This window comes from Phacochoerus africanus, chromosome 9 (assembly GCF_016906955.1).
Source record: "Phacochoerus africanus isolate WHEZ1 chromosome 9, ROS_Pafr_v1, whole genome shotgun sequence".
In the NCBI taxonomy this organism is placed as follows: domain Eukaryota; kingdom Metazoa; phylum Chordata; class Mammalia; order Artiodactyla; family Suidae; genus Phacochoerus; species Phacochoerus africanus.
Window position 1 is genome coordinate 115179003 of NC_062552.1, and position 16659 is coordinate 115195661.

Below are 16659 nucleotides of genomic sequence, written 5' to 3' on the forward strand. Positions count from 1 at the left end.
CCACTGCGCCATAGCAGGAACTCCTATTTATAGACTTTTTGGTGATAGCCATAGCAGGAACTCCTATTTATAGACTTTTTGGTCATAGCCATAGCAGGAACTCCTATTTATAGACTTTTTGGGGATAGCCATCCTGGCCAGTGTGAGGTAATACCTCACTGTGGTTTTGATTTGCATTTCTCTAGTACTTAGTGATGTTTTACATCATGTGGCTATGGGCCATCTGTACGTCTTCTTTGAAGAACTGTCTGTTTAGGGCATCTGCCCATTGGGTTGTTTGTTTTTTTAACATTGAACTGTATGAGCTGTTTGTGTATTTTGGAAATTAAGCCCTTGTCAGTTGCGTCGTTTGCAAATATTTTCTCCCATTCCATAGGGTGTCTTTTTCTTTTGTGGATGGTTTCCTCTGCTGTGCAAAAGATTTTAAGTTTGATTAGTTCCCTTTGTTTGTTTTTGCTTGTATTTCTCTTGCTTTGGGAGAACTGATCTAAGAAAATACTGTTAAAATTTACAACGCAGAATGTTTTACCTATGTTCTCTTCTAGGAGTTTTATGGTATCATGTCTTACATTTAAATCCTAAACTATTTTGTGTTCGTTTTTGTATATGGTATGAGGGAATGTTCTAATTTCATTGATTTACATGTAGCTATACAGCTTTCCCAACACCACTAGAGAGAGACTCTCTTTTCTTCATTGTTAATTCTTGCCCCATTTGTCGTAGATTAATTGATCATAGGTGCATCTGTTTATTTCTGGACTTTTTATTCTGTTCCATTGATCTATATGTCTATTTTTTGTGCCAGTTCCATCTGTTTTGGTTACTGTAGCTTTGTAGTATAGTCTGAAGTCTAGAGGGTTATACCTCCAGCTTTGCTCATTTTTCTCAGAATTGCTTTGACCATTCTGGGTCTTTTGAGCTTCCATATAAATTTTAGGATTATTTTTTCTAGTTCTGTGAAAAATGTGATGAGTATTTCAGTAGCAATTGCATTAAATCTTTAGATTGCTTTAGGTAGTATGGCCATTTTAACAATATTGACTCTTCTAATCCAAAAGCATGGGATATCTTTCTACTTCTTTGAATCATCCTCAGTTTCCTTTATCAGTGTTTTATAGTTATCAGTGTATAGGTCTTTCTCCTCCTTGGTTAAGTTTATTCCTAGTTTTTGTAATTTTTTGATGTGATTTTTAAATGGGATTTTTAAAAACTTTCTGATATTTCATTACTAGTGTAAAGACATACAAGAAGTTTCTGTATATTAATCTTATGTCTTGCTACCTTGCTGAATTCATTTATTAGTTCTAATAGTCTTTGTGTGGAGAGAACTTTAGGCTTCTCTATATAGAGTTTCATGTCATTTGCAAATAGTGACAGTTTTACATCTTACTTTCCAATTTGGATACCTTTTCTTTCTTTTTCTTCTCATATTGCTGTGGCTAGGACTTTCCAATACTATTTTGAATAGAATCAGTAAGAGTGGGCATCCTTGTCTTATTCCTGAATTTAACAGAAAGGCTTTGAGCTTTTCACTGTTGAACATTATGTTGCCTCTGAGTTTGTTATAAATGGCCTTTATTGTATTGAGATTGTGTTTATTGTGTTGAGATGTGTTCCCTCTACCCATTTTAGTGAGAATTTTTTTTTATCATGAATGGATGTTGAATTTTCTCAAATGCCTTTTCTGCATCTGTTGCAATGATCAGTTTTTCTCTTTCCTTTTGTTATTTTGGTATATCACATTGATTGATTTGCATATGTTGAACCATTCTTGTGACCCTGGAATGAATCCATATGGATCATGGTGTATCATTCTGTGTATGTACTGTTGGATTCAGTTTGGTAATATTTTGCTTCTATATTTATCAAAGATATTAACCTATAATTTTCTTTCTTTGTAGTGCCTTTGATTTTGGTATCAGGGTGATGATGGCCTCATAGAATGAATTTGGGAGTGTTCCCTACTTTTCAGGGGTTTTTTGGAATATTTTGACAAGGGTAGGTATAAGTTCTTCTTAGTTATGTTTGGTAGAATTCCCTCGTGAAGCTGCCTGGTCCAGGACTTTTGTTTGCAGGCAGTTTTTTGGGGGGGGTTTGTTTGTTTGTTTGTTTGTTAAAATGATAGATTCTATTTCATGTCTAGTGAACAGTCTGATCAAATTATCTATTTTTTCTAGGCTCAGTCTTGGCATACTGTATGTTTCTAGAAACTTGTGCATTCTTCTAGTTTGTCCAACTTGTTATCATATAACTGTTCATAGTATTCTCTTATAAGTTTTTGTACTTCTCTGGGATTGGTTGCTATTTCTCCTCTCTCACTTCTTATTTTGTTTATTTGGGTTCTCTCTCTTGTCTTCCTGGTGAGCCTGACTAGAGGTTTGTCAATTTTGTTTATCTTTTCAAAAAACCAACTCTTGGTTTTATTGACTTTTTTTTGTGGGTTATCTTAATCTCTGTTTTATTAATTTCCTTCCTTCTGCTGACTTTAGGTTTTGTTTGTTCTTTTTCTAATTCTTTTAGGCGATAGGTTAGGTTGTTAATTTGAAATTTTTCTTGTTTTTGAGGAAGGCCTATGTTACTATGAATTTCCCTCTTAGCACTGCTTTTGCTGCAGGAGTAGGTTTTCTTTTTACAAGGAAAGATATAGCTTGAAATTCACACCCCAAACCTCCAACACAGCTGTTAACATTTATGCATTTGATGGGAGCAATAAATTCCAGTGTGTCTTCAAAGCTCTGTGTGCATTAGAATTGGTTCATGGACCTGAGCCTCTGGGGGACACCACCCCTGAGTAGCTGAGGGAGCGGGGGTGGGGGGGGGCTCGGCTCTAGTGGGACTTCCCACACATGAGCAGGCACTGATGCATATTGAGGGGGCTAGTGATCGGATCCTTTCTTGGGAGTAGAGTTTGAGCAAGCGAGGCAAACACAGAGGAAGAAGAGGGTATAAAGGCCTCCAAAAGTCAGGGACAGTCAGGTGCTCTACAGACAGACAGGCCTCCTCTTCCCTGCTCTCAGGGACTGGGCTGTGGGTCTATCATCTCATTCCTAAGCCCAGTTTAAACCATCAACTTCCACACAGCCCTGTGTGCAGGTCCAGCTGGGAGTTTGATAGGAATTATGTTGAATCTGAACATCAGTTTGGTGAGTTGACATCTTAGGAATATTAAGTCTTATCCTATCTACCTCTCATTATCCCTTGTCTCTGCAGAGTTGCTATTGTTTGAAAGAGGGCAGGGAGCTGTGTTTTCTGGGTTCCCAAAATCATAGAAGAACTTTTCTTTTTCTCTAGAAGTCCTTGGGAATTGAGGCTCAGCAGCTGGCACCACCATCTTCTGCATGATTGCTGGCATTCCTGGGCCCCGATCTGAATGGAATTTCCTAGGGTTTCTTCCCATCCCAGGCCTGATCAGCAAATGCTCCCAGCCAAGGCCTCAGGAAACTTTTCTCCATTAATAAACCAGTTATGTGCTGGCTTTTACATGTGGGGCCACAAATATTTTTATTGCACAAATGAGCTAGTCAGGCAAACAATAACCCCAGTGGCTGTTGAAGGGCACCAAAAAAGTTTTCTACCCAAAGGTCTCACCCTTCCTTCCCCACCATCCTTAGAGGTTCTTGGGAAGATGCCTTTGAACATGCCTATGTGTCTGAAGATTATATATGAAGCTATGATCTCCTAGCTCAAATTAATTCATTCTTTCTCTTTCTCTTTCTTTTCTTTTCCTTCCTTCCTTCCTTCCTTCCTTCTTTCTCTCTCTTTTTCTTTGTGGAGGGCGGGAGGGAGGGAGGGAGGGCGGGAGGGAGGGAGGGAGGGAGGGAGGGCGGCAGGCCGTCTGCCGTACTTCATTCCTCCCTCCCTACCTCCTCCCTCCCCTCCCTTCCCTCCCTCCCTCCCTCCTTCCATCCTTCCATCCTTCCATCCTTCCTCCCTTTCGCTGCACCTGCAGCATATGGAAGTTCCCAGGCTAGGGGTCTAATTGGAGCTGCATCTGCCAGCCTACACCACAGTTGTCGCAATGCCAGATCCAAACCATGCCTGCGACCTATGCTGCACTTTGTGGCAGCACCAGATCCTTAACCCACTGATTGAGGCCAGGGATTGAACCTGCATCCTCCTGGATACTAGTCAGGTTCTTCACCCACTGAGTCACAATAGGAACTCCTCAAATTAATTTTTTTCTCCTTCCTCTTGCAGTTGGCAGAGAACTGTCCCTAGAAGAGTGTGGTGTCTTAGGTGGGCTATGAGAGAAGCAGGGGATGCAGAGCAGAGGGGTGGGAGGGCACCCAGGAGAACCCTCCCTGACCTCATGATTTCCCGAGACCAGGCCTGAACAATTCACAGCCAATGAGAACATTAGGGCCAGCGGGAAGGCCTCAGAGGACACAGGGTCAAACAACACAGAGGAAGAAACCAGGTCAGGACATCAAAGGGACACGTTTGCAGTCTGGAAGGAAGTGTTGTGTGTAAGACTTGAGCCCAGGGCTCCATCTCAGTCCCTCTCTATGCTGTGCCTGCCTTCCTGCCACAGACAGGCCGTTCCTTCCTGCCTGGGACAAAGCTGGATGCTGGGAACATGCCCTGGGGAGCTGACAGCTTAATGCGGAAGAGAGACCTTCTTTAGGGGGTTATTTACTTACAGTTTCTAGTTATGTTAGGAAGATGCATGGGGTGCTGAACTAGGCTCTTCAACCCAGCCTGTGGTCCAGGAAGGCTCCAGAGGGAGATCAGTGGTCCGAGGGCCCTGGGATGGGGCTGGGGACAAGGGAAGCGTGGGACAGGTGAAGGGCAGGGGAGGTCTGTCAGGAAGGGGTTGGGAAGTGCTGGGGGGAGGGCGGGAAGGGCAAGGCTCGCAGGGGGCCAGGGCCTTGTGTGCTGTGAGGTGGAGAGGGCAGTAGCACCCCCTGGGTGCTTGGGCTTCTTTCAGGCACCAGATGGGAGCCACAAAGGGTCTCAGGGAGCAGATGGGAGCTTCAGTGGGAATGAGGCATGATCAGATTTGAATTTGCAGATGGTCATTAAAGGGGAGGTCCACCGCTAAAATCCCTGACCATGGCAAGTCCCCTCTGTGGTGCAAAGGGATCAGTGGCATCTTGGGAGCACTGGGGCTCAGGTTCAGTTCCCGGCCTGGTACAGAGGGTTGGGGATCTGGCATGGCTGCAGCCGCAACTTAGGTTGGGACTGTGGCTCCGACCTGATCCCTGACCCGGGAACTCCACTTGCTGGCAGGGTGACCAAAAAGTAATAATTAAAAAAAACAAAAAACAAAAAACCCTGACCATGGAGCCTATTGGAGCCCAGCCCCCCTGCCCCAGGAGCTGCCACTCAGGAGAACCTCTGGGGAGGCTGGCTGCACCCTCTGCAAGCAGATCTGTGGCCCTTGCATAGAAACCACAGCCCAGGCGTCTCTCATTCACTTAAGAACAGGGGACATTGAAGCCTACTCTTCACCCTGTGTTTTAGGGCATTTCCTTGGTTCCCAGAGGCACCCTGGTTTGGCCTTCTCTGAGCCAGAGGTCCAGGACACCAGAGCACACAGGCATTTCTGGGCTGGCTGGTCCCTACCTTGTACCTCTGAGGCGGACGTGCTGTTTTCTCTCAGGCCTTTTCTCCATCTCTCCAGAATTTCAGGAAGGATACAGAGCTCCCTTCTGACAAGGGGAGAATGCTCTGGTCAAAGTGGTCCAGCTGCAAGGACAGAAGATGCTGCGAGGGATGCTATGAACAGACAGAAGCAGCTCTGGGACCCATCCCTTTGTCCCAAAGCTGGGTTCCAATCCCCCATGCTCCTCCTCTGTGGCCTCTTCATTTGAGGTGTCTGTGTACAAGGTTGGGAATGATGTTTGACTGTCTTTTTCTCTCTCTTAGGAAAATTCCTAAACCACAACAAACAAAACCAACCAGCAAACCAACGCGATGTCCAGGGAGGGGCTATCTCTGAGGGTCTTTCTACCAGACTATGGGTAGTCAGTTAAACTTTCTGAGCCTCCGTTTTCTTGCTTGTAAATATTTCTTGACCCCAGAGTATCTCAGAGTAGGAGTGTCTGGATACCCCATGCTGGTCAGTGGAAACTCAAGTGCATTGAGACCACGGCCCTTCCCGGTTATCCAGTGATTTCACTGGGAGGGTTTCCTGTGGATGCAGAAGAGTTGGCCCTGAGCTTCCAAGGGGCTGTGTCCACAATGTCACAGGGCAGCTCAGGGCCCAGCCTGAAATCCTAGGAAACATCCATTTATCCAACAGCAGTCATCGGGAAACAGGATTTTATTCATTTATTCCATTTTTTTTCAAGAACCTCTGGAAAGAAAACTATAAAACGGCGTGATGACACAGGAGTTTGTCCGTTTTTCCTTCATGCTCCTGTCAATAGTCTGTGTGTGATCTTTAGCAGTTTAACACATAAGAGACAGTGTTTCTAAGTTTACACAGGGAAACTTGATTTCCCAGGGAAACTAGGAAAGCCCATTATTTCACACGTGGTCCATGATGAGCAGGTCTGCTTGTGGCTGTGAAGGCTGGGCCGCCCCATGAAGCCTCCTCAGAGAATGTATGGCCCCTAGTTACAGCGGTGACATAATTACTTCTCAAAAAGTATGATGTGCTCATAATGATGGGGAGACCGGATGTGACCTTTGGCCGAGGCACTGAGTCATGCTCTTTCAAGCTATGAAAAGAAAGACATGGACTCTAGCTTCAATAGACTGACGCGCCAGCGCAACCCTGCTGTGATTTGCTTTCCTGTCTTTCTCAAGGATGGACATTTCTTTCCAAAGGCATCTACGAAGCCTTTTTTCAAGCTTTTTCTCAGAATAAAACCCTCATTGTTGGATGCAAATTTTTTTTTTTATTACTCAAATGAATTTATCACATCTGTAGTTGTGTAATGATCATCACAATCCAATTTCACAGGATTTCCATCCCACAAGCCAAGCACTGGGTGCAGCGTCTTGACAGTAAATGGCAAAAGTCATTCCATTATTCTGCATTACCACCGGCAATTGCCCAAACCAGAGTGGGGGTGCGGGGGCCGTGTGTGAAGGTGGGGGGCGCCAGAAGGTGGTTCCACGGAGAAGTGGCCTCAGGAGTACAAAGCCAGTTTGCCACACTCAATCCTCACCACTTTGCCTTAGACTACGAACATGTTTTTGAACTGCCCGAAAGCACTTTGCAAAGATCTGTTTCGGTTTCTCTCCACTTTAATTTTCTTGACTTCAATTCCCTGAGTAGTTATTATGCAGCTCCTGAGTATTCCTCACGGTGCTGGACCGCCTCCCTCCCTCTGGCTGCTCCTCACCCCCCATCCCTTGTTAGTACAGGACACCCCCACAGTGGGAGTCCCTGCTCGGCCGAGTCTGCGGATGGGTTCGGTGCCGCAGGTCACTCATTCGCCATCTCGTGTCCCCAGAGGCCTGCTGGCTCGCGTGAGTGAGCACACACAGCCCTTGAACTGAACTTTGTACCATCTGCTCACTCCTCCTCAGGATTGCCTGGGTTAAAATCTTCATCCTCGGGCAGCCGCCTCTCACCATCCATCATGTCTCCCTTACCAGTTGTTTAGGGATTTTTGGGGTTTTTTTTTTTTGCTTTTTGCCTTTTCTTTTTTTTTTTTTTTTTGCTATTTCTTGGGCCGATCCCGCGGCATATGGAGGTTCCCAGGCTAGGGGTCTAATTGGAGCTGTGGCCACTGGCCTGTGCCAGAGCCACAGCAACGCAGGATCCGAGCCGCGTCTGCAACCTACACCACAGCTCACGGCAACGCCGGATCCTTAACCTACTGAGCAAGGGCAGGGACCGAACCCGCAACCTCATGGTTCCTAGTCGGACTCGTTAACCACTGCGCCACGACGGGAACTCCTGCTTTTTGCCTTTTCTAGGGCCGCACCCTTGGCATATGGAGGTTCCCAGGCTAGGGGTCAAATCAGAGCTGCAGCCGCCGGCCTACACCAGAGTCACAGCAACGCAGGATCCGAGCCCCATCTGCGACCTACACCTCAACTCACAGCAACACCCAATCCTTAACCCACTGAGCAAGGCCAGGGATCGAACCTGCAACATCATGGTTCCTAGTCAGATTCGTTAACCACTGAGTCACGATGGAAACCTCTTTTTTTTGGCTGCGGGGGGGGGGGGGAGTGTTTTAAAACTAGTTTGAACAAACCACTGGCGTGCCGGTCTGCCGCTCGTGGAGCTCCCACTTACTGCCTCTCTGTTCCTCTCTGCCAGATTTTGTAATCAAGAACAGACTGCTCTTTGCTGGTGGGATCAGGCCCACGCTGCCCTTTAAAAAGCCATTAGAGGAGTTCCCATTGTGGCTCAGTGGAAACAAATCTGACTAGTATCCATGAGGACGCAGTTTCAATCCCTGGCCACGCTCCGTGGATTAAGGATCTGGCGTTGCTGTCAACTGTGGTGTAGGTCATGTACTCAGCTTGGATCTGGCGTTGCTGTGGCTGTAGTGTAGGCTGGCAGGTGCGGCTCTGATTCCACCCCAGCCTAGGAACTTCCATGTGCTGCAGGTGTGCCCCTCCCCAAAAAGTCATTAGGAAATATTTCTGATATGCAAAAGGACATAAGAAATGCTACTTTGAACACCTGTGTGCTACCACTAGGCCCAAGAAATAAAACACCAGAAATACAACTTCAGCCTCCTGCTTAAAGAGTCCCAAACTCTAAAGCAGAGCTTTACAACTTGCTCACATGCTTGGAATCCAGAGCAATTCTTTGGCCCCGATTAAACATGGCTTCTGAGTCTGATCTGGTTATGTCCCTGCAGAATCACTACGGGTCTAGGACATTGTTGACAATTACTGTCTCTATCATTGCATTTTTCTGCATCCAAAACAGGCCACCAGCTGCAAGAGCAACATGGGCAGGCCTAAGTGGGGTTGGAATTTTGACTTCGGCCCACTGAGCCCCCTTCTCATCCTACTGAAAATCACACTGTTGAGGTGGGGGTATTGTTCGGCCTGGATTGTGAAGTATCACCTGGCCCATCACCTTCCCCTCTGCCCAGACCTCCTGCTGGCCATGTGACCAGCTTCTTCAGGTCATGCTGACTCTTCCCACACTAGGCTTCCCTTCAAGCTGCATGGTGTAACATCATCCTTTGACCCGCCCTCAGTATTTGTAATCCATCAATAACTACTCTAATTTTGGAGCACTCCACATGTATCAGATTTTTTTTGGTCTTTTTTTTTGTTAGGGTTACACCCAAGGCATGTGGAAATTCCCAGACTAGGGGTCAAATCAGAGATGCAGCTGCTGGCCTACACCATAGCCACGGCAATGCCAGATCCCAGCCGCATATGTGACCTACACCACAGCTCACGGCAACACCGGATTCCTAACCACACTGAGCAAGGCCAAGGATGGAACGTGAATCCTCATGGATACTGGTCAGGTTCTTAACCCAAAGAGCCACAACGGGAACTCCTCAGACATTTAATATAGACTTTACAGCAGAAAGAAGTATCACAGAGAATATCCCAGTTTTCTGTGATGAAAGGATAACATGACGCCTATTTTGCAGGCGGGGAAACTGAGGCCCAGACCAGTTGGACCCTCCAGCGGTCGAAACACAGGAAGGACCGAAGAGTCAAATCAACCTTGCTGAAAAGGTAGGATTTTGAGGCATAGTTTTCCTTGACCTCCCACCAGAGGCTGACTCTGTTTTCTTGCTAGGCTGGTCCATCCACTTATTTGCTTGTCTTTTAGCCACGTGTGGTCACACCACATTGTGCAATGCAGGGATCTGGGCTGGCCTTCACCTGGGTTTCCTATGCGTTCCACGGCAGCGCCGGCTACAACCTCACACTGCCCCAAGGTCCAGTCTGGACGAACTGACTGCTGGTTTTGCTCAGCTGTACCATCTGTGACCATGAAAGTCTGAGAGAATAAACAGAATCATATTTATGAGAAACACCCATGGGTGCTTTCCATATATTTTGTTTATTATCTCGTTGCAAAAATGAGATTCTTGACCTCAGTTCAGGCATGTGGCTTGGCACTGTTTACAGCTAAATCTTCTGCAAAATAAACATGCAGATGGGGGCAGCAGCAAGCCAGAGCCACGAGCTATGGGTCATCAGGTGGCCCAAGGTCATCCCCTTCACTTCGCTCCTCTGCCTGGCAGCTTAGCGCCCAGCCTTTGGCATCACCTGGGGATTACTTCTTCTTTGTTTTATAAATAGCCAAACATGGGCCTGGGGTAGCTGTTAATCCCAGGGCTGGCCCTGAGATTTCAGGATCATATCTTCTTCAGATTAAGCGGACAGGGCACAAAGCGTCGCTGACCAAAGTTTAAAAAATGCAGACTCCAGAGTTCCTGTTGTGTCTCAGCAGAAACAAATCCAACTAGGATCCATGAGGATGTGGGTTCCATCTCTAGCCTTGCTCAGTGGGTTAAGGATCCGGCATTGTCTTGAGCTGTGGTGTAGGTCACAGGTGTGGCTGTGGCTGTGGCTGTGGCGGAGGCCAGCAGCTGCAGCTCTGATTCACCCCCAGCCTGGGAATTTCCATATGTCGCACGTGCAGCCCTAAAAAAAGAAAAAAAGAAAAAAAAAATGCAGAATGCAAAGCACAAGTCTGGTTTTGTGAGTGTAGCTGGATTTGAGAATTGATCAAAGAGGGAAGCATGCTAAAAACAGCCCTCACCCCCTAATGTTGTTTATATTATCTCGGATCCCTGGCCCTCCTCCCCTGCTCTCCAGGAATTCTTCTTGGTAAAAGGACACTTCTTCCATTTGGTAGGTTTCAGGGCCCAGAGAAAGGGAGGTGAAGGGGATGGGAATGGAGAGCACGGGCTCCAGGGGCAGGAGGATGGGCTGTAATTTCCAAGACATCAAAAAGGACCCAGAATACAAAACAGCTGTGCCACAAGGTGGTAAACACTGACCAGCCTTCCTTCTCAGCGAATTAAAATGCCGTTGCTCTTTGTTATTTTCTTAGTGCATCAAGTTTAAAACCAGATCTTCAAGAGGATGTCCTGCAGTTTTAAACATGATGCAAAATATAAACAAATTACTGCACTGGACACCGCCCAGCTGCGGGGAATCCAAAAGTCAACGGTAAACAAATGAAGCTTTACTTTGGGACCCAAGCATCTAAGTTGAGGACACATTTATTTCCCTGGCAAATTTTGGTTTTAGCTGGGGGAGCTCAAGATCAGAATGTCCATCAGAAAAGCCCCCAGGGCAATGGTTCCAAGCAGGGCCACTCCCAGAGGTCGGTGCGAAGGGGCAGAGCTTTGCTCATTTCTGGGGGCACTGGGACATAGGCACTGTTTGTCGCTGGCTTTGAAGGGGCGTCTCCTGTGTGTTGTGTTCATTTGGCGACAGTAAAGCTTGTCTCGCCCAAGGCAGGGAACAAGACATCGCCTCCGGATACTGTGCTTCACCAAGTCAGAGAAGCAAGGGACAGCTCGCTCCGTAGGGAGACCGAGCGGTGGGGTCACGGCCAAACCCAGGGCTGGAGATGGGCCTGGGGCAGGGGGTGTTTCCTGTTGCTGCTGTAATGGTCTTCATGAACGAAGTGGCTTAAAACAACACAAGTTTAATTTTTGTTGTTTTATTTGAAAACAGATTTATTGAGATATGATTAGCCCAGCATACGGTTCACCCATTGAAGGTATACAATTCAGAGGTTTTTCGTGTATTCACAGATATGGATAATCATCACCATAGCCAAAGATACAACCTTTTTCCTTGCTTTGGAAAGAAAACCCTGTACCCTTTAGCTCTCACCCCCTTATATCCCGACCCCCTGGTCCTGGGCATCCCCAAGTCTACTTTCTATCTGGGGCTGGGAACAAGGGTGTGCCTCCCTCTAAGCGACACCCTCTGTTTTGGAGCTGAGTGCTCGGTAGGGCCGGGGGTAGGCAGTAGCCTCAGGTCCCCTAGGCTGGCCTCTCCCGGCATGGAACTCTGCCTTAGGAGCCTGGCAAGGCATTTGGGCCCCGATGTGCTCAGTGCACCAATCCCCTGGTGGAGCCCCCGTACCGGGCAGGGAACGAGGCCCCAGCTGCCATCTGCACGTCCCCAGAACTTGGCCTCGGCAACGGGAACCTGGGGCAGGGTGAGAAATGCCAACATCCTACCCTTCCTGAGAAGAGAGGCCTCCATCCGGGAGCTGGGGGAGAGGGCGCCCCGTGTTCTTGGCTGCATCATTCTGGAGTGGAGTTTCCATCCTGCTGACTGGAGGTCCAAAGTCAATCTCACTGATCTAAGTCAAGGTGTCAGTTGGACTGGCTCTTCTTGGAGCCTCTTGCGAGAATCTATTTCCTTGCCTTTCCAGAGACCACCTCTATCCTTAGGCTTCTGGGCCCTTTCTCTGACTTCTAAGCCAGCAGGGTAGTGTCTTCTCTGACCTCTTGCTTCTCTTATAAAGACCCTTATGATGACATCAGGTCCACCTGGATAATCCTGGATAATCCCCCTTCTCAAGACCAGGAAATTTCCTTTTGCCACACAAGGTACCATATTCCCAGGTTCTGAGGTTAGGACATGGCCATTGGGGTGGGGGTGGGGGTGGGGGGCACTGTTCTGTCTATTGCGGGATGAGGAGCAGAAGAGAGACAATGGTGGCCTCCAGCTCCAAGACTGGCACTTTCACCCCCAGCCCAGCTTGGCTCCTTCACTGACCCAGCCGGGAGATGCCTGCCGCCTCCGATACGGTGGGACCAGTGCCTTTCCCAAACACTGCTCACCACCGTGCTGGGTTCCATCCTTACCTGGACTGTTGGCAGAGACCAGCCTTGGTCTTCTCGAGTCTAGATGACAGTGACTACTGTGCACTGACCACCTACTGTGCACCAGGCTTGGTTTGAATCCGTATGACTACCCTTTGAGGAGAGAGTGTTATACTCATTTTAGAGATGAAGAGACTAAGGCTGGCGAGTGCAACTCACCCAACACCACTCAGTCAAATGGGGGAATATGGAGTTACATGTGTGGAGATTTAAAAATCAATTTTATTTCATTTCTGCCTTTATTATGCCCGCTTCCATTGTTTTTATTAGTATTTGTCCACAAAGTCTTTGATATTCCTCCTTCAAAAGGGGAACCTCATTCTCCCCTTAGCGTGGCTGTACTTGTTTGCTGGCTTCTTGAGAATATTACGTCTATGACATCTGAGACTAGGACAGCAAAGGAACTGTGGCCTCTTCCTTGCTTTCTCGAAGGCACTTAGCTCAGGGGAAGCCAGGTGCATGGTGTAAGGACATTTAGGCAGCCCTACTGAGAGCTGAGTGAAGCATCCTGGAAGAGCCAGCCCCAGTCAAGCACTCAAATGATGGCAGCCCAGCCACCCTCTTAACCTATGAGAGACGCCGGTCGGAGCCAGGACCATCCAGTTAAGCCGCTCTGGAATTCTTTTTTCTTTTTAAATCTTTTTTCCTCTTTTTTCTTTTTATGCCACACCTGCAGCATATGGAAGTTCTCAGGCTAGGGGTCAAATAGGAGCTGCAGCTGCCGGCCTGCACCACCAGCCACAGCCACAGCCACGCCAGATCTGAGCAGCATCTGTGACCTACACTGCAGCTTGCAGCAATGCCAGATTCTTAACCCACTGAGCGAGGCCGGGGATGGAACCCGCGTCCTCAGGGACACTATGTCGGGTTCTTAACCTGCTGAGCCACACCAGTAACTCCTACTCCCTCCCTTATGATCTCTTCAGGGCTGGTTTCTTCTAGAGCCTTCAGGCCATGACAGGGGTTCTTTCAAGAAGGGTAATGAGTGGGCAGCTAGAGGACCAGACCTTTAGAGAACTTTGTGGAGGAAAAGCTTCCTCCACTTTGAAGGCACTGCAGAGCTGCACAGGCAAAGCGCAGGCAAGAGAATAACAGATACCCACATTCAGTTACCTATACACAATTTCAGGACACTCGAGTTAATTTGAGCCATTCTCCTAAGACATAAAATTATTGAGATCTGCTGTTGTGTTTCTCGCATGATCTTAGTTCCCAAACCCAACATATTCTAAACCCCTCTCCTTCCCAATCTCCCCTACCCCCCAAATCCAAATCAGATATCAGGTATTTATATACTGACAGGTTTATTTTTTTCTTAAAGCTTGAACAAATACATCTTTCCACACAGTTGGTAGAATGGGTAGAGAAGTAAGCCCTTACTGCTTTACATAAAACTTTCTGGCCAAATTCCCAAGGCAAGAAAACATCATGTTTCTAAAGTCCATCCACTTTTTTGATACATGTGTGTTTTCCATGTTTTCCAGTCCTCACAACCCATCGAGACCTGCCTGAGCGGAGGGAGAGCTAACTTTGAGAGCAGGAAGGGACAAAAACACGTGCCTTTTGCAAGTATTAAAGACAAGCAGCTGTAGGATTCTGAGAATTCTCAATAAATAGTTCATAGTATACAAATTCTTAACTCCATAGCGTTTACCTTTAATCAATGGCAGTACCAGTTATCACTATAATAAAGGATTCAAGGGACATTCAAGGGGCTACACATATTTATAGCAGCAAGAGACATGTATCATTTAGCCCTTCTAATAATCCCCAAAGAGGGAAAAAGCTCATTATAAATTGATACTTGACGATTCTAGCCCAGCTAGTGTTAATCAGGTTTTAAAAATCTACCATAAAGTGTTATAAATATGGGATTCAGGAAAGCAGCCTAAGAAAAGCTTCTACTTACCTAATTCAGGAGGTAACAAGCTACTCCCTTTGAGGAGAATTCATGCTAGATTAATATTACTAAAAGCAATGGGAGATGGCATCAAGGCAGGCATAAAATAAAATTTGTCCTTGATAGGAGAATCATTTTGCATTGTAAGAGTGTCTTATGTTCTTTTAGATAGACAGAAAAAAAAGGTCATGCAAATTGTGATTTTTAACTGTAATCACATGCTAATTGAGGGACTGTCAAAGGTTTGCCCCAGAAGGACTTTTTCAAAGAGGTTAAAAACTTATTCTAATTAACATACAAATTGAGGTTTACAATGCAAAGAAGGCAAAACCCTCTACTCTTAAAGCAAACCCTCTCTATAGATGTCACAGAAAAGAAATGTTTGCTTCTTTCTTGAATGAAAAGGAAGTTTCCATATTGGAAAACCGGGGGTACAGTGAGAGGTGGGGGACACAGAGACAGAGATCCAGGTAAAGAACCTCATTAAGGCAGGCAGAACATGGCAAAGATCAACCGAGGAGGAATACAAGTAAGCGTGCCAAATACAACGGTTCCCTCCTTTGATGAGTGAGCTGGTGGGGGATGGAGGTAGTTTCAGGGACCTTCCCCCGGCCGCCTGGGAGTCTGAATATCACAGCTGCTGCTCCTCTATTCAGGGAATGATGAATTAGCCACTGCTTATCAGGCAACTAACAGAGCCAGCAATAAAAAGATTGCAAAGACACTGTCAGAAACAGCCCTTTTGAAACCGGAAACAAAGTTTTGGCCAGAGGTGAACATGCACTCATATGTCTGAAAAAAGAAGTTTTTAAGGGGCCAGGGGTGGCGGGGGGGGGGGGGTGGGGGGGGGGGGGGGGCAGCGGGGGGCGGCACTGACTACAGGTCTTTTATTTTAGAAACATATCCACTTCAGTTGGTGATTTTTCTGTCTTAAAGACCACCTTGGGCTGCTACATAGCTAATGTGACCGAACAGCAAAGAGCTGTTTAAAACTGTCTAAAAAGTTAAGTGGGTGGGTATCTACAGATAATCCCTGGCCCAGGGTTTCAAGTCTAAGGCTGCTTCATTTTCATATGGTGACAGGGTAACCTGGATTGCAGCAAGGCAGCAAGAATAAGAAGGAATACTTCGGGGAGAGAGAAAGGATAAATGAGAGAGGAGAAAGAGAGAAAACAGAAATGAAAGCCAAACAAAAAAATACAATTAAAGTGACTTACTTTGTTGATGCCAATTTGGGCCAGTTAGCAAAACCACACTATTAGCATTTCTCAAAGACGCAACAAAGGGTGGATTTAAACATCAAAGTTAGATATGTCCCCAAACCTGACCTGCTAAAGCCAAATCAGCATATTATTTCAAAGCCCTCTTACCTGGCAGCTGGTGCTATGCTAGAATGCCTTCCTTGTCTCTTGCTGTGTGTCTCCTGTCTCTTGGAAACATGCTCCTTGGAAGTATAGGGAATTCCTATCCTGGCGCAGCGGTAATGAACCTGACTAGGATCTATGAGGACATGGGTTCGACCCCTGGCCTCGCTTGGAGGGTCAAGGATCCAGCATTGCTGTGAGCTGTGGTGCAGGTTGCAGACTCGGCTCAGTTCCTACGTTGCTGTGGGTGTGGTGTAGGCTGGCAGCAGTAGCTCCAATCGATCCCTAGCCTGAGAATTTCCATATGTCGCAGGTGCGGCCCTAAAAGAAAAAAAAAAAAGGAAATACAGTTTCAGGACATCGGGACCCTCTTCTCTACTCTGGGGTCCCTTCAGCTTCCCCTCCCCCAGAGTTCCTAACAGCACTACCAGGCATTGCCCTGGAAGGAATGGCTTACAATTGGCCAATAGGGCCCTGCTGGGTAGCACAGAGAACTCCTACCCAATATTCTGTGATAATCTATGTGGGAAAAGAATCCAAGAGAATGGATATGTGTATATGTATGACTGGGTCACTTTGTTGTACAGCAGAGGTTATCACAGCCTTGTAAATTAACGATACTTCAATAAAACTTAAAAATAAGTAAGAA

General features: G+C 46.7%; 1 long non-coding RNA gene across 1 annotated transcript in view; it reads left to right on the plus strand.

The window, feature by feature from the left end:
* LOC125135442 (uncharacterized) overlaps positions 1-16659 on the plus strand; it is an 82710-nt gene that overhangs the window by 5860 nt on the left and 60191 nt on the right. Inside the window, exon 2 of the long non-coding RNA XR_007136961.1 lies at positions 9531-9618. This is a non-coding gene — a long non-coding RNA (uncharacterized LOC125135442). The remainder of the gene's footprint in view (positions 1-9530; positions 9619-16659) is intronic.